This window comes from Eptatretus burgeri, chromosome 3 (assembly GCF_056783735.1).
Source record: "Eptatretus burgeri isolate ZD-2024b chromosome 3, Ebu_testis_v1, whole genome shotgun sequence".
Classification (NCBI taxonomy): Eukaryota; Metazoa; Chordata; class Myxini; order Myxiniformes; family Myxinidae; genus Eptatretus; species Eptatretus burgeri.
Genome location: NC_140963.1, coordinates 55,915,961 through 55,941,736, shown reverse-complemented (window position 1 = coordinate 55,941,736; position 25,776 = coordinate 55,915,961). Strand labels below are relative to the sequence as shown.

At 43.6% G+C, this 25,776-nt stretch overlaps 1 protein-coding gene across 14 annotated transcripts in view; it reads left to right on the top strand.

The window, feature by feature from the left end:
- Nucleotides 1-25,776, top strand: part of LOC147029952 (ADAMTS-like protein 1) — a 545,848-nt gene that overhangs the window by 212,789 nt on the left and 307,283 nt on the right. For 2 of the 14 annotated variants that reach the window (XM_085873503.1, XM_085873506.1), the window contains exon 1: nt 1,689-2,206. The exons of the other annotated variants lie outside the window; for them this stretch is intronic. The gene's annotated coding sequence lies outside the window, so the exon portion shown is untranslated. Of the gene's footprint in view, nt 1-1,688; nt 2,207-25,776 lie in introns of those variants that run through there. 14 annotated transcript variants of the gene reach the window in all.

Genomic DNA, 25,776 nt, shown 5'->3' with positions numbered 1-25,776 from the left:
CGGCTTCACGCTGTCGAAACCAGAGCATTTAAGATCATCGGCATCTCCCGCAATGAAGCTGAGTCTTTGGGCCTCTCACTCAATCACCGCAGGTTGGTCGGTGGTCTTTCTGTCTTCTACCGACTCCTCTCCAGCCTTGCCCCCACTGCTCTCTCTGCGATTTGTCCCCACCACATTTCCACAGGGCGCTCAAGGTCTGCCAACAACCCCCTTCTGGTAAAACTACCAAAATCACGAATCACTGCTCATCTTCACTCTTTCATTCCTCTTTTTTTCCCGCCTTTGGAATAAACTTCCTCACTCTATTCTTTCCCATTCTTCCCTCCAGGCTTTCAAAACAGCTGTTCACCACCACCTCTTATCTTCCCCCATCCAAATCCTCGATCTTTTCTACCCCCGATAATCCACCCAAGCCCACTTCCTTCAATTCCCCTGCTTTCCTTCCTGAAAGTCCCTGTAATGTCCATCTTCTCTTCGCCATGTTCCCCGTCCCATCCCCATCCCTCTCCCTTCCACAGTTCACCTAATGTGTCTGTTCCCCACTGTTTTGTCCCTTCCACTCCCGCCCCTCTTGTCTCATGCCTCCTTGCTGTGAGTTGTGTGTTAGCTCTCATACAAGCCTCGACCAAGGTATACAAAAAAAAAAAAAAAGCTTTGTGGATGTGAGGTGGAGGGGTGGGGAGGGCAACTTTGAGAGGGGAGAGTTTAGGGGGAAGATTGTGACGGTTGCTTTGAGAGGGAGGGGAAACGATGAGAGCAGGCACAGCCAAAGGACAGGAAAGCGATGGGAGAGGTGGGGAGAGGGGAAGGGTGAGACTTGGTCATGTTATGGTGAAGTTGGGAGTGCGCAGGGGGAGGTACAGTATTTAAGGGGTTGGGAAGAAGGGAAGGTGTGATGAGAGGAAAGAAAGAACATGTTTGAGATGTTGAGCAGTGTATTGATTGGGAGATAGAGATATAGATGGATAGATATCTGTTCGGTTAGAATGGAGCCCACAGATGTGAGAACACCACACAGTTTGGGACATCAAAGGAGGAGCTGATACGAAAGCAGAGTACAGTGAAGAGGTGCTAAGGGCGGAGGTAGGGTGAGGGACAAGATGGGAGAAGTAAGAAGAGGGGTTTACAGGTGAGGGAGGAGGAGGAGTTAAATTTAAGGAGGAGGGGTGAATTGGCACTGAAGTTGGAAAAAAGGACAATTGATGGAACATGAACATACATTGCAAACTGGGATTTAAATTTTTTTAAGTCAGAGATGCGATTAAAGACATTACGTGAGGGATGCAATAAAGGAGAATTAAGAGAATGGAGAAAAGAAACGTTGTAACAGTGGGACGTTGTAGGCACAGGATGAAGGAAAGGTCGAATTGGAAAGTCTTTTGAAGAAGAAAAAGAGTAACGAATCTTGATACAATACACAAAACCACCAGTGTGAAAGAGGAAGTTGAAACATTTTGTAAGACTTTTTTTGTTTGATAAAGATTAGGTAAGATAGGTAAAGGAAATGCTGAAGAAAAAAACCATGAAGGTGTTTGTTGAATTTGGTTCGGCAAAAATAGAAGGAACATGGTGGGTTGGCGAAAGTTACAGGAAGAGGAAGAGGGGATGGAGAAATCACATGGTTACCGGAGGTTTAAGGTGAGAAGTAAAAAGAAGAAATAAATTTTTGTTTGTTTGTTTTGTTTAGTTATTTTACAAAGATTAGGTGAAGGAAAGGTTGAAGAAAAAATCGTGAAGGTGTATGGAGAATATGGGTCAGCAAAAGTAGAAGGAAAATGGGTGGATTGGCAGGAGGAAGAAGAGTCAGTCCATGAAGTCACGTGGTTACGTGAGGTAAAAGGTGAGGAGGAAAAGGTTTTTTTTAGTTGTATTTTTTTTATACTGTATTTTAAGACATGTGAAACAGAGGGTATAGTTGGAAGGGTTATAAGGATGGTGGAGAGAAAAGTGGCGAAAATAAAAACTTGTGGTAAAAAGGATAAAATACAATAAACACGTGCACACAAACGGGAAGAAGGGTCGCCCTCAAGGAAACCCGAAATGAAAAGACGACAAAAACTCAACAATCAGCACAACTTTTACACAAGACTGAATTTGGAACACACAGAGATGACAAAACGACCGGAAAAATTCTCTCTCAGAAAGTCGGCAGAGACTCTGAAGAAGAACCGCCACCGTCGCTCAAGAACCGGCACCAGAAGTGTTCGTGAGTGATTGTGTATGTTAGTTCGTGCATGAAGGCCTAATGGATATTTATTTGGATATTTGTGGATTTTGGATATTACATTTGGATATTACAGATGGATATTTGTGATATTGTCTGGTCCTGTAGAATTGGAGTTTTAGGTTTGTTTTTTTTGGGGGTTCGTGGGTGCCAGCAGTGACCACTATTTTCGTTGTGTCTGTCTGTCTGTCTGTCTGTCTGTCTGTGACTCTCCAGAGCATAGCTCCGTGACGTTCGATGCGATCTTGATGAAACTTGGACACAAGCAAGATATCATGGTCAGGTTGTGTCTTTTTTTGTATGAGGGGCATCCCACGCCCCTTGTGGGCGGAGCCACGCCCACTTGAACGTTTTATTTATTTATTTTTTCTCGATTTTATTTCTCGCAATTTCATTTCCTAGAAGCTGTGTGTAATGTCCATAAGTACAACATGTAAAAAATCCGATTTGATTTGGTCAATTTTGACGGAAGAGATAGGTTTTTACGGTAGGGCTTCCTCAAAAGCTTCCACTAACTCAATTGTACCTATCGTGGCATTGTTCAATAATGCCCGCGAACCATCGTCACCTCCCGGCTAGTTTTAATCATATCTGTAACTAATTGAAAGGTGAAAGGTGGTGGAGCTTCATTGTCAAGTTTCAATTTCTTTATCCTCTTTGTGATTGATGTGTTTCTTGGAATGGTTGGTTTGTGACTGATTGAATAGCAGGAGTTGGTGAGGTTGTCTGATTGCTGCTCTTTGTTTTGGATTGTGCCGTCTTGATTGATTACCGATTTGTGTGATGGGGGTGGGTTGTTGCATGAGTTCTGGATGTTCAATATAATCTAACAGAATTTTATACTCTCCGTGTTTTGGTCAAGATGGCTGATGAATTTTTCCCAATTTTTCTGTTTTTTGCTGTTGATGAGTGTGGCAATTGTGTTGTTTAAGGTACTAATTTTACTATTGGTCGTGAAGGTTGAGGTTTTTTCCTTTTGTTTAAGAGTATTTCTTTCTTTCTTTCTTTTATTTTTTTATAACCTCTGCCACCAAATGTGGGCAGATGGAGGTGATGTTTTCATCCATGTTTGTTCATATGTTTGTTTGTCTACGAGTGGGACATGTCAAAAATATATTGACAGATTCATAAGAAACTTGGTGGACAGATTGGGTGTGAGACAAGGATGATTGATTCGATTTTGGTGAAGATCTGGATCCAGAAATGAGAATCATTTCTATTTTGAAGTTGAGATTGAAATTTATAATATGGCCTTTTGCGATTGTAATGGTTTGGATGCATATGTGACTATTTTGTTGAAATGTTTTACTGCTGTATATATCTAATTTAATGCAAATAAATCATAAATAGTAAATGTTTGTTCGATGTATTGTGTGAAGTTAGGCCAGTTGGCTTTGTTAAAGTTGGTATATGTTCTTTAGGAATGGATTTGGGATTGAATTGATGTGTGATGACAATGGGAAGGTGATGCAATGTGAAAGTGTGCTGGCATAAAAATAAAGAAATATAAAGACAAAGTTTTGGTTTGATTTCAAAATATACAGAAGAAGTCTCCAAGGACTAAAAATATTCAGTTCCATCAACATAAAACAAAATTATATTATATTGTAGAACTACTAGTGCAAATAATAACTGGAGAGTTCATAGAACACCTTACCCCACACAGTGTTTAAGTATATCATTCAAATGAGGTAAAATAATGATTTTAAAAGGTTGTATTAAAAAAAAAAAGATCCAGAATTTTAGCGCAGGTGAAGCAGTCTTACCCACCACCTTATTTAACATGTCCAAAGGATTGCAAAACTGGAGGTTTTTTGAATCCGTATGAAGGCAATTTGTGTTCTACCTTGTTCAAGTACAGTATATGAAGCTGAAGCTGAGTTTCATATATCCTCGATGAAGCTGAGTTTGAGCTGATCACTTCGTCATCACTGACGGTTGGTGGTCTCTCTGTCTTCTTTTGTCTCCTTTCTAGTCTTGCACCCTCTGCCCTCTCCGTGCTTTGTATTGGAGCATAAGTTGTCAAAACGGGGGAGAATGAGGCAGAATTATAGAGGCGATTCTACTCTGAACTCGCAAAGAAAGTCATTGCCATCCAACCTTGTCCATCTCGTGCTGTTTAAAACAGACAGAAGTATTTAGCAAAGCTTATATGCAATTTGATGCATATTTTGCTCAACATCTTCCCAATTGAAGGACTTGATGTGAATGTATTAAATGACTGTAATTATAGCCGAAGTAATGCTGCAGATTGTGCATTTTTAGACATTATAAACTGTTGGATTGGTGACATTTAACATAACATCCCTTGGTGGCTTTTGAGGAAGGGTAGGTGGGTTTATTGTCTGCACTATGAACACATTTCAATTTCCTGCTTATACATGTCGCATGTGCCACTTATGCTCAGAATGAAAGTATGAATAATACCTTCACATCAAAAGAAACGAGCATAACCCACGCTCTGCGCGACATGTTGGGGTGGGTGTGTTTGAGAAAGGAACTGATGCAGAGTATCAGGAGTAATTTTACTTTAATGCAGTAAGTGGAATACGATTTCACTGTTTCAGAACCATTTTATTTACTTTTTTTTTGTACCATGCACCTCGTATGGTCTTTGAGATAATGTAAGCCGAATATCACGTTACTCGAGCGCAGAACAAAGTCGAAGATAGTGCGACACGAAACCACAAACTCGGAAATAATATACAAGATGGACAACATGACTTGACATAGATATATTGCAAAATTATTTGCAAGGAGATAAAGCAGATCAGCCTGCTTGGTGTTCTGTTTTGAGCATTTGCCTTGTGGTGCTGAAGCTGCAGGCACTTTTTTGTTTTTCCATTGTTAACGAATACATTTGTAAACCACATAAAGAGTGTAGTGGCATCATTTTGCCTTTGATTTTATAATATGTAGATATGTTTGAGCTCTGGTTTATCAGGGGATTTCTGTTACCGTGCGAGCTGAAAGAGGACGAGTGGGTCTGACGGTGGTGGTGTCTCAGATGTCTTTTCTTCCACACTATATTGTTGACCCCAGCGTGATCCAAGTGGATAGAGAAGGAGTTACAAGAGCGCAACTAGTTGCCTGGAACGACCAAGCAGCCATGCCATTCCCGGTCGCTCAACCAGCTTCATCGGTGGCAGCGGTTTCGATAAAGCTGTCACCATTCTGACCTAATGACCCGCAGCTGTGGTTTATGCAAGTCGAAGCACAATTGGACACCTGGAGCATTACTACTGAGTTGACATAATTCAAATACATTGTTGGTTCCTTGTCACCAGAGTATGTGACAGAGGTGAGAGATATTGTTATACAACCTCCGATGAACTACCTGTACACAATTTTGAAGGCCGCACTCACAAAGCGCATGACCCCCTCTGAGCACTGCCACTTTCAACAACTCATTACAACCGAGGATTTAGGCGATCGAAGATCCACACAACTACTGCGTCATATGTAGCAGCTTATTGGTGACTTCTATGCCACCTGAGACCAGTCTGTCCTTCGTGAGTTGTTCTTGCAATGATGACCATCACACGTCCGCTTGATACTTTCAACTAATGTGTAGAGCTGGCACTAACCGCCCCTGTGGATCTGGCTGATCATGTCATTGTCACTGTTACACCGACCATGGTCAATGTGACACCTGGTGAGTTGGAAGAGAGCAAGTGGGTTTGACGGTGACAGTTTGAATGAAGAGAATTGACTCGGAATCATTTTTCCACGCTCAAGATAGATTGACATTTACCAATACGTATCACTCCTTTAGTTTTTTTTAGTTCTTTATATGTTATATTTCCTCCATGAACCATCGTCACTCATGATCATTAGGGCTCTCCACACACTTTCTCAAATACCTGGATGCTGAATATACTTTAGGGCCGGGGTTATAGTATTAAAGATTTAGACTACCTACGGTACCAGCTACTGGTGATCACCACCTACGATTTAGACCACCACCTACGGTACCAGCTACTGGAGGTATCGAGATGCTCTGTGTTGCATTCTCAACCATTTTAGGCAACAAAATACATACAAAATACTCTGATATTTATGGGTGTAAATCCAGAAATGTTATGATATATGGACATTAGATGCAAATCATTTGTCAGACTTGTTTATGCTATTAAATTATTTTCACGAGAATTTTGTTATTAGTTTTTCTACGTGTTCACCACTTTTTAATGCAAGATACCCAGGATACTTTTGCACCACCACTAATGGTGGTGAGGTTGTAAGCCACTTAATTTATTGAATAAGTTATTTTTCTCGATTGCAAGTTTTTATTATTCATATACGTACAACAACAAAGCACCATCATTCTGTTTCACAGAACTACTCTTCCTTTGTTTTTTTTTTTCTTTAAAACTTGACCTCTGTTACACTCGTGGGATTTATTGGTTAATGGTGGTGCACTCGTTGGGCTGGGTTTGCAACAATGAGAAGCTGTGACCATTAGGGTGTAATTTTTCTTTTAATGTTGTTTAATTAGGGTGTAATGTTGATATCTGCATGTGAAATGCTGGGTCAGCTGTGGCACCAGAATAGCTCCTTTCTTTCTTCCTTTCCTTACAATTTAATTTTATTATTTTGTTAAAAAAGCTCTTCCTTATTGACCTTTCATGGGCAAAGAACCACAATGGAAGAAGAGAAGAGGAAGAGTGAGCCAAAAGAGAAGAAAAAGGCGGCAACGAATCCAGGATGTGCGGTCCGGCTTGTGACGAGAAACTTGGCCTGCAAGAGCTCTTTGAGGATTTGAGTAATCACTCCAAGGGATGCCTGTTGGAGGCACCGTCTGTGTTGAAGAGACTGGTGTGGAGGAAAGCTTCTTGGTGCACATGGATTGTGTAGTAAAGTGGGAGAGGGAGAAGAAGCATTTGCTTCTCCTGAGTCCCCCCCCCCTTTTTCATTTACCCATTATTTTCTTTATATCTCAGGAAATATTCCTTTGTTATTTTGCTTTCCCTGTCTCCCCCTTGGGATTAGCTAGGGATATCTGGTGGGCCGTTTAATTGTCTTGTCCGTATTGTCTTGGCGCCTGTCTGTCCTTTAATTACTTAATTGTTACCACTGCATATCAGCAGGATTTCTTGACAATATGATTAATCTAGTGTTTAGTGGTATACCCTGTGTTTTCTTCATCCTGAGTAAATGATTCACATTCATTCCACTGTTTTGAATTTGCATTGCATTACTGTATTTGCATACATTTGCATACTGTGTGTTGAAGAGTAGGGGTGTAAATTTGTGTCAGCATTTGGATGGTTACTTCTCTCGGTCATATCTGACTGCTTATATGGCGCGACCCATACACGGGGAACGTATTGGTCTCCCGAGCATGTCAATTAGGACCCCCGGAGCAATAGGCTGTACCCCGAGCCCTTTACCCAGTGGCCAGGTGGTAACACATCCATATTCAGCAACTTCGGTGTTTTTGTTTGTTAAAGAAAATCTGATAAAAGCAGGAAAATGATTGTAAGTACGTTTGTGAAAATGTGTTTTTTTCTTTTCTTTTAACTGTGAAAACCGATATATTTGAGAAAAAAAGATGTTACGTAATGACCAGCTTGGCGCTGGTGGTAGTACAGCAAAGACATGTTAATATTAAAGTTCATTTTTTATCAATCCAAGTAACATCAATTGGATGAGTACAACTGCATGTAATAATCAAATTGACAGTTTAATCATGAAGTACTAGTTTACTCAAAATTTACACTGATTATAAATACCTGTAGGGAGTGGCACGGAAGGGAGGGTGGGGGGGTCAATCTTTAAGTTGGGATTCCATCCCAACTTAGAATATTCCCACACACACCTCGAGTACAACCACGAAGTTTCAACTCGTATTTCATCCCACAAACAAACAGACACATGTTTCAATGTATTCCTCTCATCGCTATAATGATTCTAGTTTTCATTATATTATATCACAGAGATTTGGCAAATTTTGGAATGATTTGTACAACTTTTGAGAGTTTGATTTATTGTTTCACAATAACATCCACTTTTCAAGTTATTCTGTCCATGAGTACAGTGCAGGAGTGAATTAGCATATTTGATAATTCACTCACTTCTTATGATAATTCTCCATCTATCCATTCTATTCTTCTAGATATAGATGCAAGTTGCACGATTGTGTCTGAATGGCAGAAATGTCATAAGCACAGCATGTATAATGCTGAATGATTCCTCATTTAAGAGCTCTTGGGTCTTGACAGTGCATGCAGAGGTCTAAAACTATCGATATTCCTGCAATTTTGAGCTATGTGCATTTTTGTTGCACACACTGGTGGTGTATAGGCTCAGAGCCACTAGATCACACACCTACCAGAAGTGAAAACTAATGTAACCACAAACTATTCAGTCAATTCATAGAAAACTCCATAAACATTCCACACACCATTGCAAACAAATTCCCTTGTAAAACAGAACCCTGGATTCCTTAGGCAGCCGCGCTACACAATATACCTTTACATAGAGAAGTTGCTCCCCCTCTCGAACCGCCATGACTGAATTTTTTAATGCCTATTCTGTCCAGTGGTTCAAGACTGCATGCAAGTCAAATTCACACACCACACAACGTACACACCACACAGTGACACCATGCCGTATACACACCACATGCCAAATTATATATAATATGATGATCTACTTTTAAGAAAAGGGATCACAACTGAACGATAATTATTGAACGGTACTATGAACACCCACTACCTACGTGAAGAATTATTGAAGGCCCATGCGGTAGCAAGCTTACCTTTAAGTTCAAGCTGGAGTCCCATATGATTATTTGCAGTTGCTGTTGTTGCCACCAAATGTTCGTATTCAATCGTGGTCTTTGTTGTGGGCGTTTTACTTTTAGAAAAAGCTTCCGATAAACTTGTTTGCCAAGCACACTTCATTTTGTTTGCCAATCTAAGGTAGGTTTTCAGCCCGATGTACAAGTGCCGTACTTTCAGCGGAAGTCCTGCAAACTCCAACTCGGTTGTCCTGCATTTGCAAAATGGCTATACGTGCTGGATGAGTCATTTAGAAGAAGTCTAACATACCGATGTCCTGTGAACCCAGCAAACTCCTCAGTTTAAGACCATGTTTCAACATTGATCAATAGTGATATATATATATATATATATATATATATATATATATATATATATATATATATATATATATATATATATATATATATATATATATATAGTATTAATATGCAATGTGATATTACCATAATTGGTAGGAGAAGTGGTTTATTGTGGAAGAAAAGACCTCTGAGATTTTCGCATCCCGTGTCCAGTCTTTATTAAACTGCAACCATCTAGCCTCTCAAAAAACCTCTACCAGGGAACCCCGTCCTGGTAAATCTCCTGATAAACCAAAGCGAAAGCATATTCACATTCTATGAAATCAAAGGCATAATGATGCCGTGACACGACCCTCCCCCCATCCCCACCCCATTCCACAACAACCCCCAGTGTGTTAATCAAATAGAAGGTCCAAACAAAATACATAATGGTGTAGAATAAAAGATGTGGAATGCCCTTGTAAAAATAAGTCACAGCAAGGAGAAAAGGCCAACAAGCAAAATGTACTCAATAAATATTGTGCTGAGAAGTGTATATGATGCCCAGAGCAGTTCGTATTCAGCGGTAAGGGTGTTGAAATAGATGTCAACCCAATAGTCAGTGGTACCATTCTCCCGGGCAGAGTTGGGCAGCTCACCGGATGACGGGATTGGGGCAAAGGCTTCAGGACCCCCACTCTTTGATGATAGGAGGAAAAACATGCGGTAACCATCCTGGGTTGGATTGCGGTAGTGTGTATCAGGGTGGTGCTGCGGTGTCATACACCAGATGGCGGTCTCCTTGGGTTAATCTGAGAATGTCGTATCCCTGAGAGAGGATGATCACCTGTTATCACCTGCGCTCAGGTATGGGAGTCTCTGTTGTCTTATCATCTGAGCTCAAGCTCATCTGACCTGTCTGTTATCATCTGAGCTCAAGCATCTCAACATCGGTATTGCAACACTCTGAGGGTCGGAGACTGGATAGTGGCAAGATCATGGCAGATGGTTACACCTACTATTGGTCTGGTTGCTCTGATACCTACCATGCCCAAGGAGTTGCTGCAGCTATGTCCAATAAACTGATTCCAATGATAAATTGAGGTCACACCTGTCAATGAATGTATTATGAGACGAAGGATTCATCACTCCTTAGGTGTCGTTTCCCTGGTCTCTGGATATGCTCCAACTGAGGTGAGTGATCTCACCGTGAAGGAAGTATTCTATGCCACGCTTGAGTCTGTGGTTGATCATTGCCCCAGCCACGATACACTTCCAGTCTTGGGGGATTCCAATGCATCGACTGGAGCTGATAGGGATGGTTATGAGACATGTGTTGGTCCCCATGGGTCTGGAACTGTGAACCAGAATAGCACTAAGTTCCTTGACTTTGCGAGAAGTCATGGACTTCACGTGGCTGGTTCATGGTTTCAGTGCCCACAGGCTCATTGCTGGACTTGGTATTCCAATGCTGGTGGTGTGGCAAAGGAATTTCACCATGTGCTCATTGATGGTCACTGGAGGATGATCCAGAACCACAGGATCAACTGGAGTGCTCAGTTCCTCAACACCGACCACTGGCTTGTTGTGGCAACTCTGACGTTGCAGCTTAAATCTGGGAGAATGGTACCATCCCAGCCAAGGCTGGATGTTGGCAAGCTCAAGGATGAGAGATGAGCTGAGGAGTTTGTGAACAGGCTGAGTGGGGATCTGGGTGCTTTGGGTAATCCTGAAAAGTTGTGGAGTACCTTCAAGACCACCATCCTTGATAATGCCAGTGGATGTCATGGAACTCACCCTCGGGGAAAGAAGAATTTTGTCTCTCAGGGGACACTGGATACCATTAAACAGAGTCGCAGGGCCAGGCTTGATGGCAGAGCTAAGCTGTTCATGGAGTTGCGGCGTAAAACTGTACTTGCGCTGAGGTTTGACAAAGAGGCCGATGTGAGAGGAATCTGTGAGGGGATAGAGCATCAACTGTGGTCAAATTATTCTCATCCTGCTTACAGGGGAATTTGCGCATTATGTTCCTCAAAGCCCGTCCCCTGGTGCACTGCAGTTAGAGCGAAGGGTGGTGGGATCATGACAGAGGAGTCCAAAATGAAGGCCTGCTGGGCCTGTTGCGTTAAGTGGCTACACCAGGCTGATCCACCAGCTGTTGAGTTGGATGTCAGGGGTGTTACTATCCCTATTGCTGACCCACAAATCAACTGTGATCCATTTTTTTTTGTGGAAACACAGGCTGCGGTGAACCGGTTGAAATGGGGTAAAGCTCTTGGGATCTGTGGCATCCATGCTGAACTTCTCCAGGCTGGTGGAAATGCTGCACGTGTGTTGGTGCATGCAGTTCTGTGCTCTGCCTGGAACACAGGCATCATCCCAACTGACTGGAGGAGGGGCCTTGTCCCTCTCTGGAAAGGGAAGGGTGATCGCCAGGACTCCAACAACTACCAAGGGTTGACACTGCTCTTAGTGCCGGGCAAGGTTTTAGCTTGGATAATTCTTGATAGGGTTCGCCACCATCTGCTTGAGCACCAGTGCCCAGAGCAGTCAGGCATTACACCAAAGAGGTCAACCATTGACCGTATCCTTGCTTTTCGGGTCCTCACCAAGCGCAGATGAGAGTTTCGGCAGGGGTTGCTTGCAGCTTTTGTTGATATCTGCAAAGCGTTTGATTCAGTGAATCGGGATGCCCTCTGGAGGATTCTTGGTCTTCGTGGGGTGCCATCAAAACTGATCGATCTGATGTCTGAACTATACTCTGGCACTGAGAGTGCTGTGAGATGTGGTTATACCATCTCTGACTTATTTCCAGTTGTTACTGGGGTTTATCAGGGGTGTGTACTGGCCCCATACTTTTCAGTGCTTGTATGGACTGGATTATGGGGACAATGTTGGAGATATTAAGCTGCGGTACATCGTTTGGGAATGTCAAGATCTCTGACCTTGATTTCACAGATGATGCAGTCATTGAGGCGGAGACTCCTTATATCCTTTTGGGGGCCCTCGAGGTGCTGAATGAGGGGACAGAGCCACTGGGATTACGGGTTTCCTGGGTAAAAACTGAGATCCAGGCTTTCAACGACATCCTGGATGCTGCTATCTTTTCTGTACCTGTTTGTGGTGAGGATGTTGAAGTCACGGAATGATTCACTTACCTTGGCAGTGATATTCATATCTCTGCTGGCTGTGAGCTGGAGGTCAGTTGATGTCTGGGTTGGGCCTGAGGAGTCATGGATTCACTGGATCATGGGGTATGATGCTGTCGGTACCTATGCAGAAGGACGAAAGTCCGAGTCTTCAGGTCCTTGGTGCTTCCAGTCTTTCTCTCTGGATGTGAGAATTTGACTTGGACCAGGGATCTGAGATGGAGACTTAATTCCTCTGGTACCAGGTCTCTTCGGAGAATTCTTAGCTATCGCTGGTCGGACTTTGTGTCCAAAGAACGGTTGCTGAGAGAGACTCGAATGAGATCTTTTTTACCTGCATGGTCCGTGAGCATCAGCTGCGGCTGTGTGGACATGTGGCTCATTTTCCTGATGCTGATCCTGCTCACCAGATTCTCTCAGTGAGGGAGCCTCGTGAGTGGAGGAGGCCAATGGGCCAGGCATCTGCCTGGGGGATGGCCAGACAGAGGCCTCTGGAATACCGGCGGAAAGTGGACACAGGGACGCACTACTCCTGCACATGCTCCGATTCCTGACCTGACCTGTCTTGACATTAGTCAGTGAGAGGGTCAGCTCTGGGGCTTCATCAAGAAAAGCTGTTTTCAAGCGATCTGTGGAGACTGTATCATGACCGCCATTAATATCGAGTATAAAAGACTTACCGGAGCATTTCAGATCTTTGTAAGATCAATAATAATAATAAATGCCTGGTGTTGGCTCAGTGGTTAGGGCAGCGACTTGGGATCCAAAAGGTACTGAGTTCAAGCCCCGTTGGGCCACTGAATTAATACACCAGGGGGTTGACTCAGCCTGTCATCCTTCCGAGGTCGGCGAAGTGAGTACCAGTGTACTGGGCCTGTGTATACCCCGGTTAAAATAGGTGTACCATATCCCTGTGTCGTAAGAGGCGACCAGGGTTGCGTCAGGAAGGGCATCCGGCGTAAAACATGTGCCAAATCACTATGCGGATCATACGGATGATCCGCTGTGGCGACCCCTAACGGGAGCAGCCGAAAGAAGAAGAAGAAGAAGAAGAAGAAGAAGAAGTAAGATCAATAATAAAGTTGCTGCAAGGGTTTCTGGACAGCATCACGCTGTATGAATACGGAAATGCATGTAGAACATTCCTCAAATTACAACTGGGTGTGGTGAAGGTGTACGTGTTGGTGTTGCCCGGCAGCACTGCATGGCCGAACAAAGTTGGCTGGCAAAGTTGGTGGCATCTGGCAAGGTGTCATCTGATGCTGAGAAGAATTATCCTGGGAGATGAAGTGGTGCACTGCACACTAGCTCTGCAGTGGAGCATCCAATGTCATCTTTTCTAGTAGCTTGCTCCCAAGCAGGGACATAGGTACGACATCAGTCCAGTGCGTGGAGTTGCTATGTGGTTTCAGGAAAGACTTACTTTCGTTGGCAGTCGAAATGTTGTACCATACCATTCATTGCTGGATGGTAAGCAGTGGTTTGCACACAGTCGGTACCCAGGAGTCACGTCAGTTCGTGAAATAGAGAGCCAGTTTGAACTGGTTTTGCATGAATATGCATGACCACAATCTGTAGTGCTGGCTGATAGAACAACAAAATGTGTGATCCAAGTGTGGACAAAGGCCTTGGCGATTGTAGATATGGTGATGTCAGCTATTTGTGTCATCTCCGGCCAGTGGGTAAAGTGGTCAACACAAGTCAATAAATAGCGGCGTCCATTTGAAACTGGTTGGGTACCGACAAAATCAACGCGGACCTTGTCAATGCCTATATGGTGTTGAAAAGCTACCGAATGCTGCAACTGTATGATGTTGGATCTTGGAGCATTGGTAATGAAGACACTGCTTGGCCTAATGGCGCACTTCGGTGTTGATCCACGACCAGACATAGCGGATGGTGATGTCTCTGGGTTCCTTGAATACCTCGGTGTGCAAGCGAGTGAAAAGTGTCGAAGACTATATGACGGAATGCAGCAGGAATGAAGGGGCATGATTGTCCCATGATGTATTGCACACTAGGGTAGTGTTGTTCCCTGGGAGCAGTACCTCGTGAAATGTAAGTGAACCCGTTGCAGACGGAAGACAGTGGAATTCTGTGTCCTCCCATTTCACTGCTGCAAGTGCATTAAAACCGATGACCGGTGTGTCAGTAGAACAAAACCTCGATGCGTGACAGAGCGTCAGCTGCCGAGTTTGCGATTCCTTTGATGTGCCTCATGTCAGTGGTGAATTATTATGAGAAATAACAGTTGGCAAAGTGTGCAAGGACAGTGAGAGTCCAAATGGGTGGATATAGTGAAAATTAATTGTGGTCAGTCAGCACAGAGAATTGTCTGGCTTCGAAAAACTGCCGTGCTTGATGGTGAGGTATACAGCAAGTAATTCCCGATCGAAGGTGCTGTAATTGTGCTCTGTTGGTTTTAGCTTTTTAGAGAAGATGGCTAGTGGACGCCAATTGGCATCAATGAACTGGTGAAGGGACGCACCCACCACAACCTCAGACGTGTTTACCATCAGGCCTATTGGTGCCTCTGGCTTCAGATGAATAAAGAGTGAGGCATGCATCAGTGTGTCTGTGCTGGTGGGGAAGGCTTACAAGGTTGGCTCCAACCATTAGAACACTTCAGGGTGTTTACCAGTTGCGAGTAACTCGTTCAACGGTTGCTGTGTTGTATCTTGCATTTGGAATAAATTGATGGTAAAAGTTGATGAGGCCCAAAAGTCTCTCAGTTTGTGTTGTGATGATGATAATGGGAAATGCAGAATATTCTGCACCTTCTCCTTGAGCGTATGGATGCCTGAGCCATTCACACAGTGGCCGAGGAAATTCAACTCATGCTGAATCCCACTTTGTGGGATTGATGACGATGCCAAAGTCCTGCAAACAGGTGAAGAGGAGACGTAGAAGTTCCTGATGTTTTCTGCGGTTCCTCTGGTGATTATAATATCACCTCCAGTATATTGACCCTACAGAAGTGTAATAATTTGAGCACTTGATCAATAAAACATTGAAAGGTTTTGTGTGGCATTGTGTAAGCCAAGCAGCATTCAAAGGAATTCGAACATGTTGAAAGGCATTGTGACTGCTGTCTTCGGGATGTCATTTGGGTCCACAGGTAGGACCGGTGATCCACGCAAGGCCAACAATTCCCAGTCTTTAGCATAGACTGAGGCCAGACCATGGTGTCAGATATAAAAACTAAACTTCATTCATCTGAGGGAGGAGATTGGTGTGTAAATGAAAGTGATGGGGAGATTGGTGAAATACCGGCTGAGATGGGCTGGACACCTGGTACGGATGGGGGAAGAGAGAAAGGCAAAGTGGGCGGATGGGTTAAGGGAGAAAGGTGGGAAGAAAAGAGGTAGACCGTGGTTGAGATGGGAGGATTGTATGAGGAGGGATATCAGTCATGTGGGGGCGGTTGGAGAGTGGAGAGAGTTGGCTGAGGACAGAGGGAGGTGGAGGAGTATCGCAGTCAAGCCAAGGTAGAAGCTTGGTGCCATTAGAACTCACCCCTTATAAAGGGAAGAGGAGGAGAAGAAGAATAATTGAATGTGATATATGTGGTGTAATTGTAAAAGGCATTAAGGATGTTGTATTTTATTTTATCGGAGGGTTTAGGCTCTGCTTTTCATCATGAGTGTTTCAATATCTAAGAACCAACCCTGAACAGTCACCACTCTGTCAAGAATTTGCAATTTTGGCAGAGCGCTGGCACACAATGGCCTCCTCTAACAAAAGGATACCATGGGATCTTTAACGTCTTCCAGTGAATGCTGGAAGATGGGCCACCTTACTTCACATCCCTCTGAAGGATGGCATACTCAGTAATATAAGAGCGAGGAGACAAACACCGCCCGGACACGTCCCGAGAGAAACACCGCCCGGACGCGTCTGGAGACAAACTCCCATCCAGAGCCAAGCTGTCTGGAGACAAACGCCGCTCAGACACATCCGGAAACAAACTCCCGTCTGGACATACACACCGCCCAGACACGTCCGGAGACAAACTCCTGTCAGGACATCAACACCGCCCGGACATGTCCGCAGACAAACCCCACCCAGCCATAACCAACGTCTTGACACATATGGAGATAACTGCCGTCCAGACATAATGACTGTCCAGATATGTCCAGAGAAAGAGAGAGGAGGTTAGGGGGGTGGTAGGGGAGTTATCAGAGAGAATGTTATACTTTGTGAACAACACACACACACACACACACACACACACACACACACACACACACACACACACACACACACACACACACACACACACACACACACACACACACACACACACACACACACACACACACACACACACACACACACACACACACACACACACACACACACACACACACACACACACACACACACCTGCTTGGCCGATATCGGTAATTTTTCGGGTATCGGCAGGTTCGAGTCAGTGTGATTACCAACTGCAGTACATACTGTATACAAGCCAAAATCCTTGAATAACTTTCACCAAAAAACAACGTTACATTTACATAGATGTTTCAGGGAGATGTTCACAAACCAGAGACTCCTATAGAGAAGGACTGGAACCTCCCATACTCGGGGTTTGTAACTTGAGTCTGAAGGATTAACTTGAGTCCGGGGCTAAAATGACTTCTAGAAGGGCTAGAGACACGATCTCGGGATCCATATAGGGGTGTTTGAGGAGGGCGAGTTCAATAGTGTCATTTTCAACACCACCTGAGGTCATCTTCAAGGTCAAAAGGTCATATTTCAAGGTCAAATTGCTGAATTTTGGTATTTTTTGCCTGATTTTGTGTCTAACTCATAAACGGTGAGAGATGGCTGATTGTAATAAGATGCAAGTGTGTAGAGCTGTCAAACTTTGATATTTATTGTCATATATCGTATTACATAAATATTATATGCATGTCACAACACTATGCCTATTACAACTATGTCTATGTCTATCACTAGTTGGAGAGCTTTTCTTGTCTCCTGAGGCATCCCAAAGCTTTTTCTTTGTCACTTACATTGAGGACATGAGCTTTCAATAGAATGTTAGCGAAAGTAGTACATGCAGCATTACTACTAGCTAAAGGTGCATCTACAGAGAATAACAGCTCAGCAAAATGAAATCGGCAACGCATTTTAGTCTTGTCATACAAATTATAGGCATTATGTACAAAAAAGACGGTTGACATAGTCGACACACTCAATCCACCTCTATTCAAATTATCTAGAAACTCAGATGACACCTCGTTACCATCTTCATCATCAATGATCTCCTCCATACTAGTGCTATCGCCATATTTATGAACAAGGTGTCCGGCCAAATAAACTACTTTATGCTTAAGGGCATCGTCAGACCCCAAGAGATCCTGAGTGTCTTGAGGAGTAATCTCGTCACTGAGTTCACTTCGCTCATCTGGATTTATAGAAGTTGTACAGTTCTTGTCGCAATCAATCACATGAGAACTAGATTCGGGCATAATGTCATGCTTCATGGGTGTTTGCAAATTTACAATTTTAGCTGCAGCCATAATGTCAACTACGTCAATGTAGAAGTTTCCACTGCTTCTTTGCCTGGCTTGGCCGAAAAACTTTTCCAAGGCTTCATCTGCAAATATAGCAGGAAGAACGTAGTCAAAGTCTTTCTCTGCCAGAAGCAATTTGGCAGCATCCACATTATTATGTGTGGACACAGTGAAGGCTTCAGCAGTTTGCTGAGTTAGCTTCAGCTTACACCCACCACCTCCTTGCCATGTGCAGGTAGATATAATTTGGCAGGCCTGCTCCAGCCTAATGAAACTTGTACAGTCTGCTGTCCAAGGCTGTCTGGATTCGTCGCGCAGATGGATAGCTGAGAAACGGTCTTTCACGTTGATCATCTTGAACCACTCACTCATTATCTGGGTGAGGATGATTGTGCCTTCACTGATGCCCAGTGAATCCTTGAAGGTCTTTAAAGCAGCGACAGTCTTGTCATTGAACACTTGGCATACCAATGGTACGCTCTGGCATTGAAGGGGCTTGGGGAAAACAGCGGTGTGCGTCAGCTTGGTTAAGCGAATAGGAGTAGCCCGGTCGATCTCATAAACCTGAATATCACCCCAATAAGCTTTGTACTCATTACCATCTACGACAAATGAGAGTGTCTTGCCATCAACAGTAATCCAGTTGTTGCGAACATTTTTGAAGATGTTCACGTAGTCGTACACTAAGAACATAGATTGCTCTTGAATTGACAGCACTTGGCAACTTTCTGGTCCTCCAAGTTTTGAATAAACACTGCAGTTGGTATTGCAATTGTCACATATCAAAGAAATCACAGTACTACCAGCACCAACTACAGCTGATGCAGCTTTGATAAGGAGTTCCTTCAGCTGATCGGCAGTTAGTTTTTAGCTGGGCAAAATGCGTAGAATATAGCGTGGACCACCGAAATGGCAGGCAACTTCAACAACCATAGCATGTGAAGCAAGCATTTCGTGTTCACCACCCGCTGCTGCATTTTGAGCATATCCTACAACATGCCTTCCAGAAAATCGCAATGTCTCGACCAGCTTTACCTCTTCAAACATTAAATTGACCAAACGCTGCTGTGGTTTAAGCTGGTCGAACAAGATTTTGAGGTTGGGGTCCTGCTGACTACTAGCAAGCATCTGTTTTACCTTTTTTGTTGATGGTAGAATGATTAAGCCAGATCGACGAATCATTTTGTATGCACTGGGTGATATGTTGTGAAGCTGCATTGCGAAAATCATCGTATCAGTATCAAATCGGCGACGATCAAGAGGTTTGAACATAAGATGCAGCTGCGACAGAAGGAAGGTGAAATGAAGAAGCTCATGTGCCTCAGTCATCCAACAGAGCTGACTTGTTACGAGCTGAAGAATTTCCTTGCTTGTGCATTCATAGATGTTTACCTGGTCAGTTATGGATCTCATCTGGGACCATTTTGAGAGCAGGCTGTTCTTCTGCAAAGGAAAAAGTCGTTTGGGCACCTCAATGCCATCTTTCTCAACTCTATTCAAAAATAGAAATCCAAAAGGTGAGTGAACTTGTTGGAAATGAAAGAACTGCTTGACAGTTTGTCCAGTAGCATCAGTTCTTGATAGGTAAAGGTTTTCCTGGTCTTTTATGACGTTAAAGCCAGGGAAATAGTCGCTGATTTTAGCACAGAAGTGGTCAAAATCTTGGATATTGTCTGCAGCCTCATCAGCTGCCTGCATCTTCTAAGCTCTTGATTCTGACGTAGAAGATGATGATGGGTGTGGGGCTGAGGTCACCTGCTTCAAAGCTGATTTCGGTACTCCAGGAAATATTGATGGGGGTTCTTTGGGTCGTTTGCCACCCCTAACTGACACCCAATCACAATTGAAATGTGTCTCACAAATATATATCTCCTTTTAAGCACCTCAAGCTTTCTTTCTCATTTGGCATTGCCAATATCCATCTCTCCCTCTCCTCAGGATCTTTTGGGAAGGATATGACCTTTACATAAGGCGTCCCATCATAGTTTCCTCCACAACCAAAGCAGCTGCAACGACGTGGCATATTGTCGTCAAAGCAGGAAACAACACAAAGATCCTGTGAGATCACCAGCTGCACAGTTTCTGAAAGAGAAACAAACAAAACATACATAAGTTAACGATGATAGAAATCAGCAAGTAGGTGCAGTAGGTGCACAATGTCATGTTTTGTCATAGACTTTACAAAAGTTTTCCTCTATGAGTTGGACACAAAAACGGGCAAAAAAATTCCAAAATTCAGTAAATTTGACCTTGAAATATGACCTTTTGACCTTGAAGATGACCTCAGGTGGTGTTGAAAATGACACTATTGAACTCGCCGTCTTCAAAAATCCCTATATGGATCCCGAGATCATGTCTCTCGCCCTTCTAGAAGTCATTTTAGCCCCGGACTCAAGTTAATCCTTCAGACTCAAGTTACAAACCCCGAGATCGTGAGGTTCCAGTCCTTCTCTATAGGAGTCTATGTCACAAACATTAATCTTTATAAACAGCTGCGTGTGATAGGTGGAAAAAAAATTGGCTTTGTGATTTATAAATTACGTTAATACGGCAAATGGCTTAGAAATCAGGCATTATCAAATATATTTTGCTTTGAAACTCACAAAGGGAAACATTTAACCTTTGTAAAGCAAATCAGATAGCCAAATGCTTTTGAAACAGGTGCGATGACAAAGAAAAACCTGAAAGAACCTCCATAAGATACGGGATAAAACTTTGTCACCATGGCACCCGTAACAGGCATGGCATGTCCACACACCTGCGGAGAGTCTGGTCAGATCCAAATGTACACGTGTACCATGTCCGTCCGTGCTGTATACGTACCTCTACCTTGGAGTAACTGTCGACTGTACATCGCAATCGGGACAAAAGTGTACCGCTATCAACTGACATAAACTGTACAGCTTGGTAAGTGGCTTAAGCACTCAAGCAAGCACTCCAATGGAACGCCTGGCTTGGCAAGTGATAACCAATTGCCGTCGATCCAACTATGCACCCAGAAATGCCCAACAAATGTCCATATTGGACAAATCAACACTTCTTTTTTAGGAGTCGGAACTGCTGATACTTTCAAATCTGGAGCTTTCATTTTGTAATTCTGCTTCGTTTAAGAGATTCTCTTGGTTATTCTTATACGCAAATGAAATATAGCCGTGAACGTTGGCGTCTCCAGGTGTATATAAGCATTGCAATATACCCAGAGATGCATAGCTGTGATGAACAGGCATTCGATAATATGAGTGAGGTCAGGTCAGGTATGGGAGCATGTGCCAGAACAGCGCGTCGCTGCGTCCACTTTCCGCCGGTACTCCAGGGGCCTCCGTCTGGCCATCCCCCAGGCAGATGCCAGGCCCATCCCCATCTCCTTGAGATGATGGTCAACCTGCTGCAACCATGAGGCACGTGGTCGGCCCACTGGCCTCCTCCACTCATGAGACTCCCTCGCTGAGAGAATCTGGTGAGCAGGATCAGCGTCAGGAAAACGAGCCACATGTCCATACAGCCGCAGCTGACGCTCACGGACTATGCAGGTAACAAATCTCATCCGAGTCTCTCTCAGCAACCGCTCGTTGGACACAAAATCCGACCAGCGATAGCCAAGGATTCTCCGAAGAGACCTGGTACCAAAGGAATTAAGTCTCCGTCTCAGATCCTTGGTCAAAGTCCAAGTCTCGCACCCATAGAGCAAGACTGGAAGTACCAAGGACCTGAAGACTCGGACTTTCGTCCTCCCGCACAGGTACCGGCAGCGCCACACCCCATGATCCAGTGAATCCATGACTCCCCAGGCCCGACCCAGACGTCTATTGACCTCCGGCTCACAACCTGCGGAGACATGAATATCACTGCCAAGGTAAGTGAATCTATCCACGACCTCAACATCCTCACCACAAACAGACACAGACAGGACAGCAGCATCCAAGATGTCACCGAAAGCCTGGATCTTTGTTTTGACCCAAGAAATCCGTAATCCCAACGGCTCCGACTCCTCATTCAGCACCTCGAGGGCCCCCAAGAGGATGTCTAAAGTCTCCGCAAAGATGACTGCATCATCTGCAAAATCAAGGTCCGAGATCTTGACATTGCCAAACGATGCACCGCAACTTGATCTCTCCGACATCCTCCCAAAAATCCAGTCCATACAAGTGCTGAAAAGTGTGGGGGCAAGTACACACTTGAGTGAGGTGAGTGAGGAAGTATGAGTGAGGAAAGTGGAAAAATAACAAACTTTATCGTTAAGAAATCGTTGCAGCCTGTTCCAAGTCAAGGCATGATTGAGCAAGCCAAAAACCATGGTGGCTTCAGACCCCAGCAAGGTTACCCAGGAAATGCCTTAAGACCCCAAACAGTGAGATTGCCGAGGATCGCCTGATGAAGGGCGATCCCCTTATAATTAAATAAGGCTGTTAATTATCTACAAAAGCGGTGTTTTAATTAACCCAAACACCCAATTTTCACTCTTGCACTTCCTTGGAGTTTTCTTAGTATGCATGCTAAGTTTCAGGCTGATAGGTTTTATAGTTTTGGAGTTATGGAGGACACACACACACACACACACTAACATTTATTAGTGCTGTATAGCTAGAAGCTTATTTTCATCTATCCTTTTGTCATGCTGGTGAGCACGTTAGATGCTCAATGAACAGTGTTGCCCAGGACAATTGCACACTGCCCCATTTTGAATACTGGTTCATGGTAATGCCCTGCAGTAACCTCTTATATTGTTTTTGCAGAAAATTATGTCATACCATTTATTCAATTTTATGAATTTGCTTTATAATGTGACTATCTCGTTCTTTGTATTACTTGCTCAGTTAACCATTGCATATGTGGGCTGTAGCCTGAGAATGGCACTTCCTTGATTCGCTGCACATGATGTAGAGGCAAACAAAATCCTCGATTAAATTGTTATAATATTTGTTGGAAATCTATTCTATTTAATGCTTTCATCCCATCTCTGGAAATAAAACCTGCATCCATAAGTTCCCCAACATGTATTGGAATGCTGTTTTACATTTCTTCTGTAATATCCTGCAGCTGACATTGCCATTATAGAACAGAATAATCACAGATTTCTCTTGGATGGAATCATTCCAATGTGTGCCATTCCTGATAGCTGGCTCCGCTTGTTATATGCTGGGAATAAAGACAGGATAGTGCAGATAGGTGCTTGGCAGGACAAAATGGAGTGGTGCCATGTTTGCCAGACACAAGTTTCCCTTGTTGGCACTATAAAGTCCTTGCTTCACCTTGGCTGATGCAGGCAGCTTGCCATGAGTCACCATACCCCGATGGGACCCGTCCTGATGGAAAGAGCTTTGCGTGTTTCCCTTCCCTGCCTTTCCCAGCCCAACGCTCTCCCTCTCCCTCTCCCTCTAAACCTTGGCGCATTCAGCTGTAGGGTAGGGCAGACCGATGCTTTGCCTCCCAGCAGCTGTGTGTGCTGTTCATGGCGAGGGAATGCTCTCAAAATGTTTTTTACCGAATAAATTCCCAGATGTTAACCCCCTTGGAACAACTAAGTCTTATATTCATATATCTGGCTGGGGAATTACAAAAGAGTATATTTTATGGAATTATTTTAACGGAGAAGCATCAATGAACCGGATGCATGTTCCCAAGCTTGGCCGATGAAGTCTTTGTTTTGATAGGTTTCCAATTCTGGTGTTTCATCATTAGTGTAATAATCCATCTGATTTGGCTCATATATTGCTGAAACGCAGTTATATTATATACCTTGAATAAATAAGCATACAAATTCACAAAATATATATTTTTTTATTTCGATATATCGTAGTAAGCAATGAAGAAGGCCCAAATGTTTGGTTGTTGATTGTTATAATGAATGATGATGAAGTGGATTGAACGTTGGTGTATTGCCCTAACTGGATGTAGGAAGATATATGATTCGCATGGCTGCTCAGAACAGGATTTTCACTCGATTGCCAGGCTTAGGTAGTCGGTTTGTAAAACGTTGCGCCAAACTGACGGTCCATGAGCCGCCTACCACAAAATTAATAGGATATGCCATTTCATTGTGATGTCGTTTTGTTATGAATGCTTAGGATAATGAAAAAGACAGATTATTTGGGATTCATAAAATATTTTACAGAGAGCTGTTGATGTATGGAATGGTCTTAGGAGTGTTGTCACATGAAAGACAGGAGATAGATTTACCCAACTGAGGAAAACTTTAGATTACTCTGTAAGGCTCGCAAAATGTGTGAGTCTACCCTGAGGTAAGCCAGAAACCATCATCTTGCAAATCTCAAGGTTAAACTGTTCAACCAGTCTCCTTCTTCCAAGTCATTGTGGTGCCTTGTCAAGACCGGCTCTGGTGTATGTCCCCCCTCCATCTCCTCCTTCATTGTAAACGACATTACCACAGACTCTTCCTGAATTCATGCTGAATGTCTCAATAAGTAAGGTGTTTGCCTCTAAATCTCATGTCCCCATCCCTTCCCATTGTATCTCCATCATTTCCCCTCATACCCTCTGTATACTGAAGGAAAAGTTCAGTCCAGTCTCAAACCTGCATTGACGATGGGCCCAAATGGCGTCATTTGTCCATGTTCTTAAATTCTGCTCTGCTGTTCTTGCTTCTCATCTGTCTGCCATATTCGGTCTGTCCTTTGGCCACCTCCTATCTGCCTGGAAGTCAGTAAACATCACTCCCGTCCACAAGAAGGGTGCAAAAACTGATCCTCTTAAGTACAGGCCAGTTTGTTAGAGAGCCCAGTGACGTTTAAAGTATTGCACACGAAAGGTTTCAAGGTGTCATTTGATGGCCCATGGCATGAAAAACTAAATAAACCGTTTCTTGAGTTCGGCCACCATGGCCTTCAAAGGTTTTAGGTCCCTGAAAAAGACGCCTTTTGTACTTTTAATCAAACTATCGAGCACGAGAAAAACGAAAATTGAAATCATCGATTTATTGAACTGAAATCATGAAATGACAACTCGAGAATGAAAATATGCAGGCTTGGCTGAACAAGAAGGCCCCAAAAAGGGCCCCCAGTTTGTTTTAATAAAACTTTTAAGCATGAACTCTAAAGTGGTCTTAGAATACTCCTATAAGGCTTTCTATTTTATGAATTTTTATTCATGAAGCGAAGGCTTTCTGGTACTGTTGATCTTTCTCCAGAATAGTGAGCGGGTGCTTTTTCCCTTTTCGTGAGAAGGCTGGAGTGTAATCGCACCCCGTGAATGAATGGAACGCAGGGAGCGCGGCGCATAACAAGGGTCCACATGCCTCTGCGATCCGGGATACATTCACATATCTTCTGTCACCTCGACCTGACATGCCAACTTCCATCCATACACCTAGGGTCGTTTCGTGAACGTGATGGAGGAGTATGACGAGGATATCAGTGTCCGATGCCCTAATCACCACGTTATCGTTATCGGACAGTCACGACTCGTTGATGTGCATAAGGTGCTGGCAGATTCTCGTGTCTCCTTCAGGATGATTGCTGCATAGTTCTCCAACTATAGACTTATGGATCTGTCCGCCCTCCACAGCAAAGCATGCACAGACATCGTCAACTCCAATATATACTTCCTTGTCACGGAGCGCATGGGCATGACGTTGGTCTCCCCAATCTTTCAGAAGGAATCGCGGTAGCTGGCTTTTGAATGACGTAGATTTCAGAGCCTTATTCAAATCCTTAAGCCCCGGTCACACCTTGACGTTTTAGCCAGCGATGGCAACGTATTAAAATGTATGTAAAACGCTGACTTACGTTGAACTTTTGATGTTTTTTTTTAAAGATTCGGACGTATTTATAACGACTTGGTCTTATGTATAACGCATTG